This window comes from Carettochelys insculpta, chromosome 3 (genome assembly GCF_033958435.1).
Source record: "Carettochelys insculpta isolate YL-2023 chromosome 3, ASM3395843v1, whole genome shotgun sequence".
NCBI lineage: Eukaryota > Metazoa > Chordata > Testudines > Carettochelyidae > Carettochelys > Carettochelys insculpta.
Genome location: NC_134139.1, coordinates 62,513,451 through 62,529,654, shown reverse-complemented (window position 1 = coordinate 62,529,654; position 16,204 = coordinate 62,513,451). Strand labels below are relative to the sequence as shown.

Genomic DNA, 16,204 nt, shown 5'->3' with positions numbered 1-16,204 from the left:
CTCCGGTTTTTAAAAAAATCACAAGTCCTGGGAGCTTGATTTAGAGAGAGGCATCAGACTTCCAGTCCCCTCTAACTGCAAGGCCAGTTGTGAGTATCCAGCATCTAGAAATCAGAGTCTCCCATAAGCTTTTTGTGATTGACACACACTGGTCTATTCAAACTGAAGATTAATACCCCTTTTACAGCTCACATAATTAAGAGTTAAAAAGTGTAAGTAAACAAGGGAAATATACAGAGATGTGAATTAAGAAACAGAAGTGAATTTGTACTTTCTTAGAAATGGTAGAATAAACTCTGCCATACACTTGTCCTAGAGCCTTGGGAGGTACATCTTAAAATTTATTGTTTTTAAACCAGAGTTGACGATTCAGAGGAGTTAAACAATAGATCACTGATTTGACCAGACCAGTTCAGTAGTGATCAAAAGTTACTATTCTTTCTTGGTCTCTATAAAGCAACCTGATGGCCTCAATTCATTTTCCACTGGCAAGATTTCTAAGTTGCAGCTTGACAAAGTCCCAGCTGGGATGATTTAGTTGGGGTTGATCCTGCTTTGGCAGGAGGCTGATGAGCTCCTGAGGTCCCTTTCAGTGCTAAGATGCTATGATTCTATGATTCTAAGGTGTCCATCTCACTAAAGCCATTGGCAACACCTCTGCTGAGAAATGGATTGAAGGGGCATGGAAAGTAACCTCTCTCGCCCTTTGGAGGCACTCCCCTTTAAGTCAAGATTTAAGCACCTGAGCTGTGTGTTATAGTGAAAGTGTCTGTGTGATACAGTGAAAGCGTCTACTGCCTAGTACACCTGCTCTGCAGCTATAGGGTTTCTCTCCCATCCTAGCAAACTGTAATAGAAGCATTCCTGCAAACCCTGCTTACAAGTTTAAGCAGAGCTTAAGCCCAATACCTCACCCATCTACACACAAACTGCACTAACCCAGGGCTGAGCCACCTAACACAGGAGTGGCAGTCTGGGCATGAGTCAAGCTGGGACCATGCGTTCAAGCTCTATTGTTTCGCAGTGCAGACATGATCTGGGAGTCTGCTAAAAGTATCCCGCAGTCCAAGGAGCTGACTTTGTCTGTCTTCTGGACTGTTAAGTTTTCACACACTGCTGCACCATGGACAAAGAGCTAGAGGAGCCACATTTCAGGAGTATGCTGGGAAGTCTCAGATGTGGTCAATTGGACTGGGGTATGTATACAACAATATGGATGCAGGAGCTCTGGGTTTGGGCCCAAATTAGAAGATCCTTAACCAGTTTAGATGGTCAAGCTCTGGGTTCTCTAACCTTGGGCCTGCTGACTCAAGTTCTAATAACCTTAAGCTGTGTCTACACGTGCACGCTACTTCGAAGTAGCAGCACGAACTTTGAAATAGCGCCCGTCACGGCTACACGTGTTGGGCGCTATTTCGATGTTAACATCGACATTAGGCGGCGAGACGTTGAAGCCGCTAATGCCATGAGGGGATGGGAATAGCGCCCTACTTCGACGTTCAACGTCGAAGTAGGGACCGTGTAGTTGTCGCGCGTCCCGCAACATCGGAATTGTGGGGTCCTCCATGGCGGCCATCAGCTGGGGGGTTGAGAGACGCTGTCTCTCCAGCCCATGCAGGGCTCTATGGTCACCGTGAGCAGCAGCCCTTAGCCCAGGGCTTCTGGCTGCTGCTGCTGCAGTGGGGGATTCATGCTGCATGCACAGGGTCTGCAACTCGTTGTCGGCTCTGTGTATCTTGTGCTGTTTAGTGCAAGTGTGTCTGGGAGGGGCCCTTTAAGGGAGCGGCTTGCTGTTGAGTCCGCCCTGTGACCCTGTCTGCAGCTGTGCCTGGCACCCTTATTTCGATGTGTGCTACTATGGCGTGTAGACGTTCCCTCGCTGCGCCTATTTCGATGTGGTGCTGTGCAACGTCGATGTTGAACATCGACGTTGCCAGCCCTGGAGGATGTGTAGACGTTATTCATCGAAATAGCCTATTTCGATGTCTCCACATCGAAATAGGCTACTTCGAAGTAGGCTTCACGTGTAGACGTAGCCTTAGACATACATTGCAATGTAGACTTACCCTTAGTGGCATTTCTGTAAACCGGTTCTTTGTTACGATAAGCTCTGAGGGAACTCCCAATCTGCCTACTAGGACTAATTAAAGGAAGCTGCAAACCAGAGCCTCCTTGGGTGGCTGAATGACAAGACTGGGCATGGGGACAAGAAATTGGGGGAAATCATCCAGAGAGGATGACATAGCAAAAAGAGAACTTATGTGAGATGGCAGAGAGACAGTAGGAATGAAGAGGTCAGTGGAGCAGACTAGGAAGAGAAGACCTTTGAGTGCTTTCCTTCGTTATGCGTAGCTGATTCATAAATTAACCCCCTAACATTAGTCATGATCAGCTAGCACATTTTAAATGACTGTTGTTGTCCACAAGAAGGGCAACATTGCATCTAATGTGTTAATTGAAACATGCCAATTAGATCATGTTAACACCATGCATTGTCCAAATGTGCACAAGGCCATATTCTTCTACAGAGTCCTGGGATCAATTAAAACAGAACAAGCTTGTTGAGAAGTCTGCAACTCAGACAAATCAGGTTCTTCCCCATTGCCACAAGGAGGAAGCTCAAGCAGAGGGAAAGAGATAGGGTGACCATCCATCCCATTTCAACCGGGACTGTCCCATTTTTTGGCTTCCTGGAGAGCATTCCAACATTTTTTTTTTTAAAAAAAGCAGGCTGATTGTCCCATATGTTGCAAAGAAGGGACCTGAATTTTAAGGAGACAGCTCTTTAAGCAGCCAGGGCTGTCTGTTTAAAGAGCTGCCTGGAGAGGCTGGAGAAGGTGGGCCGGCTCTTTAATTGAAACTGTTTGGACCTGGATTTCCAAGTAAGTGATTTCCATCAAGTTTTAACATTTGTTTGGGGAGGGGTATTTGAACTGTTAGGCTGCAGCCCTTATCTTAATCTGGCCCTGCCCTGGGGAATAGGGGAGATAGCCAGGCCAAGACTGGCAAGGGCAGGAGGAAGGGGTGGCCCACAGGCAGCAACTAGGAAACAAACAGGCACCATAATTTATCTGTTGTAAATCCACTGACTCAAGTGAAATTTAAATGAGAGGGAGGGGGGTTAAAATTGGCCTACTAGGTTCCATTAGCTTTTTATACTGCTGCAAAAGTATCCAATGGTTTGCATTGTTCCAGAACCCTGCCCCAGCATTCTTCCCCGCTCCCAGCCTCCTGTCCCCTGTCCCTGACTCCTGCTCGCACACCCAGCCCCAATTTCCAACGGCTCACTCACATACTCCCACATTTCTCTAGTCCTCTGCTCTGACTCCTGTACCTCTCTCTCTCTCACTGTCAGCCCCCCACACTACCAGCCCACACTCTGGGGGACAGCAAGATGAGGACAAGGCAGGCAATTCCACAGAGCAATAATCACTTAATTGTAGATATTTGTTTAATTTTTACCAATTTTATTATAAGGCAGATATGGTTTAAATGGATGCTCAGTCAATATAAAGTTATAGTGAATATTTGTACTGCACAGTTCTAATGGATTGCCATTGAACTTGCTCAATTCCCAGCAATTTTACCAGGCATCTGCATATTTCACATAGGCCATGTCTACACTAGCCCCAAACTTCGAAATGGCCGTGCAAATGGCCATTTCGAAGTTTACTAATGAAGTGCTGAAATACATATTCAGCGCCTCATTAGCATGCGGGAGGCCACGTCACTTCGAAATTGACGCGGCTCGCTGCTGCGTGGCTCGTCCCAACGGGGCTCCTTTTCGAAAGGACCCCGCCCACTTCGAAGTCCCCTTATTCCCATCTGCTCGTAGGAATAAGGGGACTTCGAAGTAGGCGGGGTCCTTTCAAAAAGGAGCCCCATCGGGACGAGGCACGCAGCGGCGAGCCATGTCAATCTCAAAGTGCCGCAGCCGCCCGCATGCTAATGAGGCGCTGAATATGTATTTCAGCACTTCACTAGTAAACTTCGAAATGGCCATTTGCACGGCCATTTCGAAGTTTGGGGCTAGTGTAGACACAGCCATAGAGAAATATGGTCACCCTATGAACAAGAGAGGAGCTGGTACTCAGCAAGCTTCCTGCTCCCCACCCCTCACCCCAAGCCAATCCCATGACTGGCGCTGCCATGGTGCCAGTACTCAATACCGGCAAGTACCGGCACAAAAAAAGCACTGCCCTTAGACAAACCAGCTCTGTAGTTCTGGTTCATTTAGAGCTGTGGTTCTTCACCTTTACTGCAGCCTGGACCCCTTTGGTTCTCACACCCCTTATGAAAAATCAAAAATAGGGGGCTATGCACTTTTACATGCATTTTAAATATGCATGTAAAGTAGTTTTATGTTATTACTCACCACAAATACTAGTACAGTAGGCATACAAAAATATGCAAGTATGACCCAGAGATGTTGCAGAGTTTTGCTGTGGAAATAAACTGCAACTGGTGTGCTAACAGCAGCTAACTGAATTGATACATAGGTTTGATGAAACAAAGTAGTCGTACTTATGTGCCTGTGCTTAATTTGTGATTTCAATGATTTACTTTCTAAAAAAAATGAGGCGTGTCTTGCTCCCCCAAGAAAGGGCATCACGCACCCCCCCAAGGGGTGCATGCACCCCAGGTTAAGCAGCACTGGTTTAGTGCTTTCTAGATTGACCAGCACCTTGAACCTCTATGTAGAAGCACATAAATATACTTTGGTATTATCTGTCCCAAAGGGAGCTTATAGGAGCTTTCCATGGGTAGGCCCAAACAAAGTACAATGTACTGATACAGAGATTACAAAGGCATGGAAATGTCAATAACAGAGAGGAACAATCATAGCCTCGAGGCCAACCGCAAATGAGAAAAGGCAATGCATGCCACAGCTCTGCTATCACCCAGGAGCTGAATCAGACTAATGGACCCAATATGACCCCAAAACTTATTTAGCCTTAGCTTTCCATGACTGTTCATTTTCCTCCTACTCTCTCCCTCTTGTTCTTAATATTCTGTTTGTTTTCAGCTTTTCAAAAAAAACCCCAAAATCCAACAACTGTGACTTCATTTTCTTTTTAAATAGAAATATTGAGGTGAGAGTTAAAAAAAAGGTAAAATATGGATCTCTTGCAACCACCTTAAAACAAACACCACTTTAAAATTTTCTTTTTAAACAGGATTCCATTTTAAGCAGCTCTCATGGGTAGGTGGCAGGAAGCACTAAAGTGACTCCTGCCCTTTGTTCTGCAGTCAGAAATGGGATTGGGACTTTCTGAAGTTTAAGGGTCAGCAATAAAGCCCTACTGAGTTCTGAAGCTTAAAGCTCTTCATAGCCGTGTCTACACATGCACGCTACTTCAAAGTAGCGGCACTAACTTCGAAATAGCGCCTGTCACGGCTACACGCATCAGGCGCTATTTCGAAGTTAACTTCGACGTTAGGTGGCGAGACGTCAAAGTCGCTATCCTCATCAGGAGATGGGGATAGCGCCCTACTTCGACGTTCAACATCGAAGTAGGGACTGTGTAGTCATTGCGCGTCCCGCAACTTCGAAATAGCGGGGTCCGCCATGGCGGCCATCAGCTGAGGGGTTGAGAGACGCTCTCTCTCCAGCCCCTGCGGGGCTCTATGGTCACCATGGGCAGCAGCCCTTAGCCCAGGGCTTCTGGCTGCTGCTGCTGCAGCTGGGGATCCATGCTGCAGGCACAGGGTCTGCAACCAGTTGTCGGCTCTGTGGATCTTGTGTTGTTTAGTGCAAGTGTGTCTGGGAGGGGCCCTTTAAGGGAGCGGCTGGCTGTTGAGTCCGCCCTGTGACCCTGTCTGCAGCTGTGCCTGGCACCCTTATTTCGATGTGTGCTACTTTGGCGTGTAGACGTTCCCTCGCTGTGCCTATTTCGATGTGGTGCTGCGCAACGTCGATGTTGAACATCAACGTTGCCAGCCCTGGAGGACGTGTAGACGTTATTCATCGAAATAGCCTATTTCGATGTTGCTACATCGAAATAAGCTACTTCGATGTAGGCTTCACGTGTAGACGTAGCCCATATGAGCAAATTATATTAGACATCACACAAACACGCACAGAGACAAGGGGAAAGATGCCAACAGAGCAGGGGAGTGACAACTGGGGTAACTACCCGAGGACAATTCAAAAGGGTCTGGGCCTCCCAGCCACCACCACTGCTACTGCAGCAGCAGCAGTGACTGAAATGCTGTGCCCTTTAAATTGCCACAAGCACTCTGAGCCTGTGCTCCACCCCTTCCGCTGTAGGTCCTGCCCCTTCTGGGGGAAACCCCCTTCCAACCTTGCCTGGGGCCCAGCAAGTCTGTTGTCCTGCACATACTGCTGACCCGGGGGAAGCTGCTCCATTCACCTCCATCTCTAATACAAGATCTACTGGTATCCATCCTTTTCTCCATGCCCTCTAAACACACAAACACTTTTTTGCCTGAAAACCAAAGAAAAAATTCAGATATACACTGCTCATGTACCAGTGGGATCCACATACGAGGTTTCCTTGACTGACTCAAATGATTAATTTGTTTTATCTTTATAGTTCCTTTCCACAGGAAAATACCCTTGCAGTTTAGTTTAACCTCCCTAGAGTGTCGAATGCTTTAGAATATATTAACTTTTCTTTCTAGCAATTCGAGATCTTAAACTTGCCTTACCTTTTTCATTTTATTTATTTATTTATTTTGCTTGTCTTGTTACCTTATTAGCAGCAGAAATCTGCATGTCCCTTTAAAATTCAGCATGCAGTTTGTGGTTACTTGCCCACACCATGTGCAAAACATACATAACACCCACATACCCTATCCTCTAGTCTCATTTGATATGGAAATTCAAAGTGATGAAGAAATGTTTACCACCAATCTGATATATTACAAATCTACATTAAAAGCCAGTCCCCAGTGAGTGGTTTGGATGAGCAATGTGTTTTCTGAAGTGGACTACAAACCTAGAATCCAATCCATATTCCTTGTCCTAATAATAGTCTAATGACAAAAATGTTTAGAAAATTCTCAAGGGTTTTCTGCTTTTTAATTTTTCCCCCTCTGGTGCTGTGTTCCCCAGGGATGGCTCTTTCAAAGACAGATCTATGAGTCTTTTTTTTTCCCTAGAAAATCTCAAGATAAGCACAAGGTGAAAACATGGGGGGGGGGGCGCATTTCCAAGCCAAAGCTCGTTCTTTATATCTTGACACTGTTTGTCTTCTCTTGAATTAAAGAGGGAGTTTATAAGTTGCTAAAACTGTGAAGGACTGAATTGCAACTCTGCCTGTCTGGCTAAGGTAAAGCTTGCAGCATAGGCTGAGAATGTACTAGTTTCCCATGCGCCAACAGTAATGGACTTTTCAATACAAAGTAGGATCTGGTATATTAATCTGTCGTGTTCATTTGCTCTGTGCCTCGGTGTGATTGCTCTAGTGTTAGGAAGAGTTTGGGAGTAACTAATTAATATGCATGTCATGTGTACAGTTCTAGGGAAGGGAAAGGAAAAACATGGCATTTTCCCTTACATACCTTCACTTCCAAATTTAGAGGTGACAGGGTTCCGGATGCTCAGTAAAGGAAATCAAACATTTGTCAGGCAAATTGGACGTATTCAAAAAGCATCTGCTTTAATTTATTTTAAGTTTTATAAATGCACTCAGTGAAAGAGAGGAATCCCCAGATAGTCGCAATATATGATGCTCTGTTCCTCTGAGACTTACCACTTCTGTAAGCAAAAACATTACTTTTCCACAGGTCTATAATGCTAGTGCAAATCCGCAGTGTTGCTCAGAGCTTTCTTAACGTGTTTGCATAATTGCAGGGGTTTTGAGCAAAAGCTGAAGGTAAATGTCATTCATGCCTGACCTGCTAGCCCTCACAGCTGAAATGTATTGGGAATCACTTCTGGCATTGAAAAGGTTAATTGTCTCCTGCTGTGGGGTAGAAACTGAGCAAAGGATACCACATTTGGTTGGAATTATAGTAAATGAGGTTTTCTTTATAGCACTGCTCATTTTCAACATGTTGAAAGGGCATTAGTTCAGAGTCACTTTCTCTGGAATGATCAAATCTGCTCAGGAAGCCTTCATTAGGATATTAAACAAGACTTAATAAGTGAAAGTGATTTGCATTGCTGATAATCGTGTGCATTAATCAAGCAAGCTTCTGTCTCTCCCTCTGCAATATGTTTCATGTTCTATTGTAAAGCCTCTTTAATTTTGTGGGGCTTCTTAAAAGGGAAACGTCACATTCAGAAAGCCATTTTTTAAACGATTTACTTAGCAAAGATCACTATAAATAATGTTCAACTCACTCCTCAGCTTTAACCATCAATATAATTAATACTGCAGGGTTTGTATCAGAGCTATGGACCAGATGTGCTCTCTTTATCAGGCATCACTTGCACTTACTCTAATAGATGTGTTTTATTCTGAATAACTTTTGAAACCAAATAACTACATATGGCACTTTAATCTGAAGTCACAATTTTAGGTAAAGGCATTATATTTTTCATTGCAAGACATGCTATTGAACATTATTCTATAGGCAGAGGTAACATGTATAAGTGTTAATGTAATTATATGGCAAATATTGCTTGCTGTTCAATAAATTCCACAGTAAGGCAGGATAAATTACTGTTAAATAATAATGTTTATTATATTTATTGCACAAACATTTCCTATTTATGCCGGTCACCTATTATGTTGTAGTTTAGATTTTGCACTTCTCCAGACACTTCCATGTAAAGCTGTCAAAGTACATGTAAATCTTCTCACTAACACTCACAAGACCCTTCTTTACGGGGAGGGAGTAAGCAATGACCGTTTTATCAGTGAACAAACGAAAACACCAAGATGTGAAATGGCATGCCTAAGATTGCACCGCAATCCATTGCAGACACAAAATTAGAACCCAGAAGGCCTGACACATAATCTGTTAGTGTAACCACTAGGCAACATTGCACACCAGTCATTTCAATCTACCATAAAGGTTAAAAAAAAGCAGAAAAAAGTGTGTGTGTGGAAATGTGCCATTCCATGAAGTAAAGCACCAAGACTGGATATTTTTAACAATAAAAAACATTGACGTTATCATTCATGTACAAATGATTTATTTTGGAGCTAAACATAAAAACAATCAAAGGCAGCTTTAAATTATATCTTTCAATGATAATAAGCAACTGCTATGGAAACAGGAAAGATGCATTAAAAACTAACAAAATTACATTTTATTGTTGTTGTTATTCCAGTAGTCTGTTTGGCCTGGAGCTATCCATGAGGATACTGAAGCAATCAAGTCCACTTCGTTTAGGCTCTACTATGATCCACAAAACTCCAGTTTGAGTGTCACCTAACTCTGCAGTTGCCTAAACACACTTGGCCCCAAGTGTATGACACCATACATGTGCAATGAAGCTGGGCACATATCTCCCATCTAAGCCTCAGACCGATGCACAAACCAGGAAAGATGGGCATTTGTTTACCTCGATGACATGTGGCAGGGGCAGGGTGTTGTGATGCAGTAGGCATGCTCAGAGACAGCACAAAGAATCAGGCCCCTCAGCTGAGTTTACCCAAAGTAGAAGTGGGAGGATGCTAAGTACTCACACAGTACATCAGAGCTGCCTGGGTCAATTCCCTGTTCCTCCTGAAAGGGAGAAGGCCATTAAACAGTGTTCTGCTGCTGTTTGGGTGGTGGTTTTAACCACTAGGCTATGCAGTCAGTCCAACTCTTTCATTGACCTAAATAATTATTTAATTCAAGTGCAAAAGCTTCAGCAGAAGATCTCATTTCAGCCTAGTAGTTTGAGTGCTCCCCAAGGAGATAGCAGAGTGGTGTTCAAATCCCCTCCTCTCCTCAGGATATCGGTTACATCTACACTAGAGAATTTTGTTGGAAAAAAATGAGGTTGCGTCAACAAAATTTGCAGAACGTCTACACACAAAATGCATTTTGTCAACAGAAATTGTCAACAAAAAAGCCATGTAGATGTTCCAGGGGAGCTTTTTGTCAACAGAGCAGACCAAAAGTTTGATCCGCTTTTGTGTGTAGACGCAATCTGTCAACAGAAGTTTTGTCGGAACATCTCTTTCTGACAGTAACTTCTGTTGAGAGATCACTGTAGTGTAGACATACCCAAGGAGAAAGGGACGTGAACTGATGACCTCCCATATCCTGGCTGAGTGCCCTATTTGTTATCACAAGAGAAATCTTTCTCTTCTCCATCCTATCCAGTCATTTGATTTTGAACCTTGCATGTGACAAAGGCACCTGACCACCTGTTTTCCTGAATGGTGGGTCACAAAGCAGAGCTAGGCTCCTCTCTGCAGCTAGGTTCTTAGCCATGTGATGGGGCAGGGCATAGCACATGCAGTGTAGCGTTATTTGCAGGTACCAAGATAAACAGGCCTAGGCTCCTCTCCTGAAGCATGGGGGAGCAGGCATCGGACCCAAGCAGCAAGTACTGCAGACAACAAATGAAAACCCAGATCTGAAGAAGTGAGTCTGCCCCACGAAAGCTCGTCCTCTAATAAATTATTTTGTTAGTGTTTAAGGTGCTACATGACTACTTATTTGTTTTGTTAGGACTCCAGAGTGGCACACTGAATGGAGAGCCCCCTGACAGCAGCCACTGCTTCTCAAAAGTGTTTGAGGAGTCAGTGGGAACCACCCAAAGGGTCTCTGCCCAGATGCATGATTGGAGGAGGAACAAAAAATAGGTCATGCAGCCGTAGAGCACCCGTTCCATTCTGTTTCCTCCTCCTGGTATCGCAGATGGCCAGTGGCAGGAGAAATCTGACAAGGAGCTCTCGTGACTTTGTGGGGCCACAGATGGGGTGTGCAAGAATTTGGAGGTTCAGAGGAAAGGGCAGCTAGAACCTCAGTAATAGGTCTTAGAAGAGTCAGAAGAAGGGCTGCAACCTAACACTCTACATGGAGACTCTGGAGCACATTTCTCTCGCTGTAGAAGAGACAGGTGTCGGGGAGGTCATAAGCCATGCTAAGTACGCACGTGTGCCCACTCCCTGGAAGAGCTGCCAACTAATATGTCCAGCAGATTGTGGAACTGGAGTGGAGTACAGACTAGCTCACCTAAGTCCTTGTCCTCTCTGGGTCCTGCCACTTAGAGTCAGGGCAGGACACGAGGGCGAGGAAATGGCTGTCATGAGGCATGAGTGTGTACAAATGCTCCCTATGCATGGTTTAGAGATGTACCATCTGGATGTCATTAAGCCTGCTCAAGTGCCATGTTGGAAGCTGTTGGGAAAGCTAGTAAGGCCTGATAAAGGAATTCTAGAGGACCTGGGGTGAGCTGGGAGCATCACTCGAGAAAAGAGAGAGAACCAGGAAGCAAGGATGCCTTCACCTCCTGTAGTTCACAACAGGGGTTGTCGCCAGGTGTTCTGGCTTTGTAGTCACTTGCTACAGTGACCGAAGGGGTTTTCAATATGCGATAGCAAACTTGCGGAAGAATTCTTTTATGGACTTACTAGGGTTTAGATGAGCTTAACTACTTCTCTTCAGGGCATGTGTTTTTCATATTCCTGAGTGACAGTTGGGTCAACCGACGTTTTAGGTGGCGAACAGGCCTAGAACCTCTTAAAGGAAGAGGTAGAGCCCTGCATGAATACTGTGTGTTCTACTCTGATGTAGTGGCAAGTCTGGAACAAGAAAGCCCTTGGATTATCATAACCAAGGAGGGAATGCGATGGGCTGAGAGATAGATAGCTCCATGTTCTGGTGTGCTAAGTGTAGGAATTCTGGACCAAGCTATCCTTAGGGCCAGAGATAGGGGTCACCCTGCAGCCCAGGCTTATGTTCCCATTTCAATGAGAGGGTTAAGAGTTAGGACACCCCTCTGTCATCACTACCACCCCTTGGCTTGATTCAATAGCACAATGGCTCTCTGGATTCTCAGGTACATCTCACTCCCTGTATATTATATAGGAAACCTAGGGGTCTAAAAGGGGGTTTATATATCACAGTGTCATTCCTCAGGTTTTCTAGGTGCCTAAAAGTTAGGCCTTGCATCACAATAGCTAAGTCCCTTTTGTCAAGTTGGGCCTCAGTGCCTTTCTGTGTTCTCATTCCATGGCAACGATACTGATTTAGCTATGCTGGTATCATCCCCTGCTGTAGATGCAGCCTACACAGACAGAAGGCGTTTATGTCCATGTAGGAATACAAGCTCCTTGAATATTAGCTATGCTGATGAAAGCACTTTCCTATCAGCATAGGAGTGTCCACACTGGGGGGTTGACTGGAATAGCTCTGTCACTCTGTGGTGTAGGTTTTTTCTCATACTCCAACCACCAACTTGGATCTTAAGCTATCCAAGCCTCAGACAGCTGGTTAGCAGACTCAGCAGCTTTAACCATCTGTGTAATTGTCTGTAAATCAAAGAACTATCAAAAGCAGCCATTAACACGTTCTAGTATACCACCTGCCATGTCAGCTCAACCAGTCCTCCCTATACAGCATAAAATGCTGAGTTATTTCCCATACAGAAAGGCTAAATGGGCAGATGGAGGAATGGGGAGGGTGCAATGGGGAACGTTAACTCTGGCAAGTGAAGAGTAAAAGTATAATTAAGCAGGCCAAAAATGAATCTGATGAACAACTAGTAAAAGACACAAAAACTGACAGCAAAAATAAGTAAATAAAAAGACAGTGCATCAGAAGCAGGAAACCTCACAAACAAACAATCTGTAGGGCTCCTAGACAATCAAGTTGCCAAGGGAGCTCTCAAGGAAGACAAGGACATTGCAGAAAACCTATAAGAATTCTTGTCATCGGTCTTCAGGGCAGAGAGGTGAAGGAGATTCCCACCTGTGAGATTTTTTTTAGGTGACAAATCTGAGGAACTGTTTGAGATTGAGGTGTTAATACTGGAGGTTTTAGAATGAATTGATAAACTAATCTGTAATAAATCACCATGACCAGATGGTAATCACCCAAGAGTTCTGAAGGAACTCAAATATGAAATGGCAGAACAATTAACTGTGGCATGTAATCTATCATTCAAATCAGCCTCTGTACTGAGTGACTGGAGGATAGATAATTCCCTCATCAAAGACTCTTAAGGAAATTAATTACCCATGGGATAAGAAAGAATGTCCTTTTTGTATCAGTAACTAGTTAAAATATTGTAGATTGGTGCAGAACTAGTCTACAGAAACTAAGCCATTCTGCACTGGACAGGGAAAGATAGAAGGAAATAGTGCAAGAGGCATCAGGCACCAACAGCTGCTGAGCCCAGGGTTGTTGATGATGAATTAGTTAAAAGGAAACAAAGGTAAGAATCAGTAACTGATAAAAAGAGAGGAAACAAAGGCAGTATGTATGGCCCATTTTCACAGGGGAGAGAGGGTAACAGTGGTTTCCTCCAAGGATCTGTACTAGGATCTGTGCTGCATAATATATTCATAAATGAAGTAGAAAAAGTAACAAAGAGTGAAGTGCCAAAGTTTGCAAATGATACAAAATTAATCAAATTAGCTAACTCCAAAGCTGACTGAGAAGATGTATAAAGGGGTCTCACCAAACCTCGTGCCTGGGTTTCAAAACGGCAGATGGAATTCAATATTCATCAATGCAAAGTAATTGACATTGGAAAACTTAATCCCAACTAGTCATGCAAAATGGTGGGGTTTAAATTAGCTGTTACCACTTACAGACAGCTTGGATCATAACAGGAAGCTCTGCAAAACCATCTTCTGAATATTCCATGGCATGGGAAAAGCAGAGAGAATGTCAAGACGCATTAGGAAATGGACAGAAAATACACAATACCACTATATAACTCCATGGTATACCCAGACCCTAAATACAAATGTGCAGTTCTGGTCACCCTATGCCAAATAAAGATAAATTATAACTGGCAAAAGTGCGGATAAGAGCAAAAAAATGATTAGCGTTGTGGATCAACTTCCACACAAGGAAAGCTTAAAAATTCTAGGACAGTTTAGCTTCAAAAAGAGTGAATAAAGGTGGTGGGGGGCAAGGGGGAGGATTTGACAGGAGCTATAAAATCATCAACAGGGTCAAGAAAGTGAACAAGGAAGTATTAGTTATCCCTTCACATGACACAAGAACATCCAATGAAATTAACAGGAAAGACATTTAAATCAAACATAGGAAGTATGGGCTTCTTCACACAACGCACAGTCTTTAGAACTGGATGCTGGGAACGTGAAGGCCAAAAGAGTAACTGCTTTCAAAAAAGCAAATATGTTCACAGAGGATATACATCAATTCGTATTAGCCAAGGTGGTCAAGGATGTAGCCCCATGTTCTTCATGTCTCTAAACCTCTGACTGCAATTGCGAGAAGATGAGACTGGATGACCGGAAATGGATCGCTCGATACATTGCTCTGTTCTGTTCATTTCCTCTGTAGGGCCTGGCTTTGGCCACCTTTGGAAGAGGGGATACTGAGCTAGATGGACCCTTGGTCTGACCTAATATGGCCATTCTCGTGTTCTTATGACACTGTTATAGCCGAAGAAGAATGCAGGGGGTGGGTCACAGAGAACTCCTTCTGTGGGGTAAGAGGGAGACACACAGAGACCCTCGCATAACAAAATTGGAAGAATAGTACAAGGAGTCCCTGAAATAGAGAAGGATAGGCAGGGCCATCTCCAGCATTCATGGGACCACGCACATATGACTTGCTGCCACGCCCAACCCAACCCCCAACCCCCACCCTCCCGCACTGTCCCCATGGCACTTTACCTGGGAGAGTCCAGCAGAGAGGAATTTAAATGCCTTGCTGCTGCAAAGGCTGATGTTCAGCTCTGTGGCTTTCTGGGAGTCAAAGCCACTCCAGGCTCCACCAAGCGGGGAGCCCAGCTCAGGCAGCCTGCAGCCCAGAGGAATCAACACTGGTGGTAACAAGGTAACCACCCTTACTCAGCATTTGCATGCTCATGTCACCATAAGTTTGGGCTCCACCAGCAGCCACCTCTTCTGCACATGCATGTGGACTACCCTGGGGATGAGAAGGTGGCACACAGCAAGATTGGAAAGACACAAGGAGACACTGTTGTGTGCAGTGAGCTCAGCCACAAGAAGCAATGGACAATCACGCCCATTAGTGTTAAAACAAAACCACCATCATTTTAATAAGACTTCAGCAGAGGAGGAATTACAGCTAGAGTTCATAAGACCTTCACCTGAGGTCAAGAGAGTCTCCTGGAAGCTGAACACAGATACTTGCATACTGTTTACTCTCTACTATTTGCTCAGCTGTTGGTTTCTTCCTCATATTTATGTTTCCCAGACCCAGGGCAAGACAGGGCCTCTTTATTTACCCCAGGCTGTCTTGGTTCTTGGCTCTCGTCCATCCCTTAAGTATCTGGCCCCCGTATAGGCAGGCCATTTGTCTGGTTTTAAGCTGAGCAGTCCTGGTTTTAGAAGAGTTTGTCTCCATCTAGTACCTGATGTGGCTTTGACTGATATCTTCCTGGAGAACCCCATTTTGCAGAGTGTGCCACCTGACTACCATCAGGTCAAGCAGGTGAAAGTGGTCCCATGCCATTCCGCCAATACCAGATAATCCAGGTGTATCAGCAGCCTGTACAGAAAAGTGATTGCATAGGCCTGGAGTACAAACACTAAAATATCTAGCCTCAAGCATTTCAACATACATCTGCAGGGGAAAAAAACATCACAAGACACAAGAGGTGAAGTCTGAAAAATCTGGGCCCTGCTTTGCTATTAACCTTGTAGGAAGTGCCAGAAAGAAATCTATACAAAATTTCATTGATAATGAAGAGATTTCAAGACCAGAATGATGTAGTGAAATAATATACACTGTGTAAGGACTCTGCCAACAGCTTTCTGTATCAGCTCAATTTTTTAACAGCACGGGCCAAAAGAACCAATAGGAATGAATTGCAATAATCAATCTTAGAAATAACAAAAAACAATAGTCAGCATCAGCATGGGCTTCTGGTTGAGGAAGTCTCAATTTTCTTGCAATATTAAGATGACAAAGGGAGGCCCATTATATAAATGAATGTATGCAAACTTTGTCATGGGTTTCCACCTCCACTTCATCCCTAACTTTCTTAATTTGATTGACTGATTGATTGCCAGTTTCTAGTTAGCGGCCCAGTTGCATTGCAATCCCGCTTAGCAAATCAAATTCTCTAGCAGTCCCCTTCATCTCCATCCAGGTGCCCTCTGAAAACTGCAATATATGA

General features: G+C 44.3%; 1 long non-coding RNA gene across 2 annotated transcripts in view; it reads left to right on the top strand.

Annotated features, from left to right (window-relative positions):
* LOC142010304 (uncharacterized) overlaps positions 1 to 16,204 on the top strand; it is a 42,973-nt gene that overhangs the window by 7,402 nt on the left and 19,367 nt on the right. The window contains exon 3 of one of the 2 annotated variants that reach the window (XR_012644764.1): positions 9,248 to 10,477. The exons of the other annotated variant lie outside the window; for it this stretch is intronic. This is a non-coding gene — a long non-coding RNA (uncharacterized LOC142010304). Of the gene's footprint in view, positions 1 to 9,247; positions 10,478 to 16,204 lie in introns of those variants that run through there. 2 annotated transcript variants of the gene reach the window in all.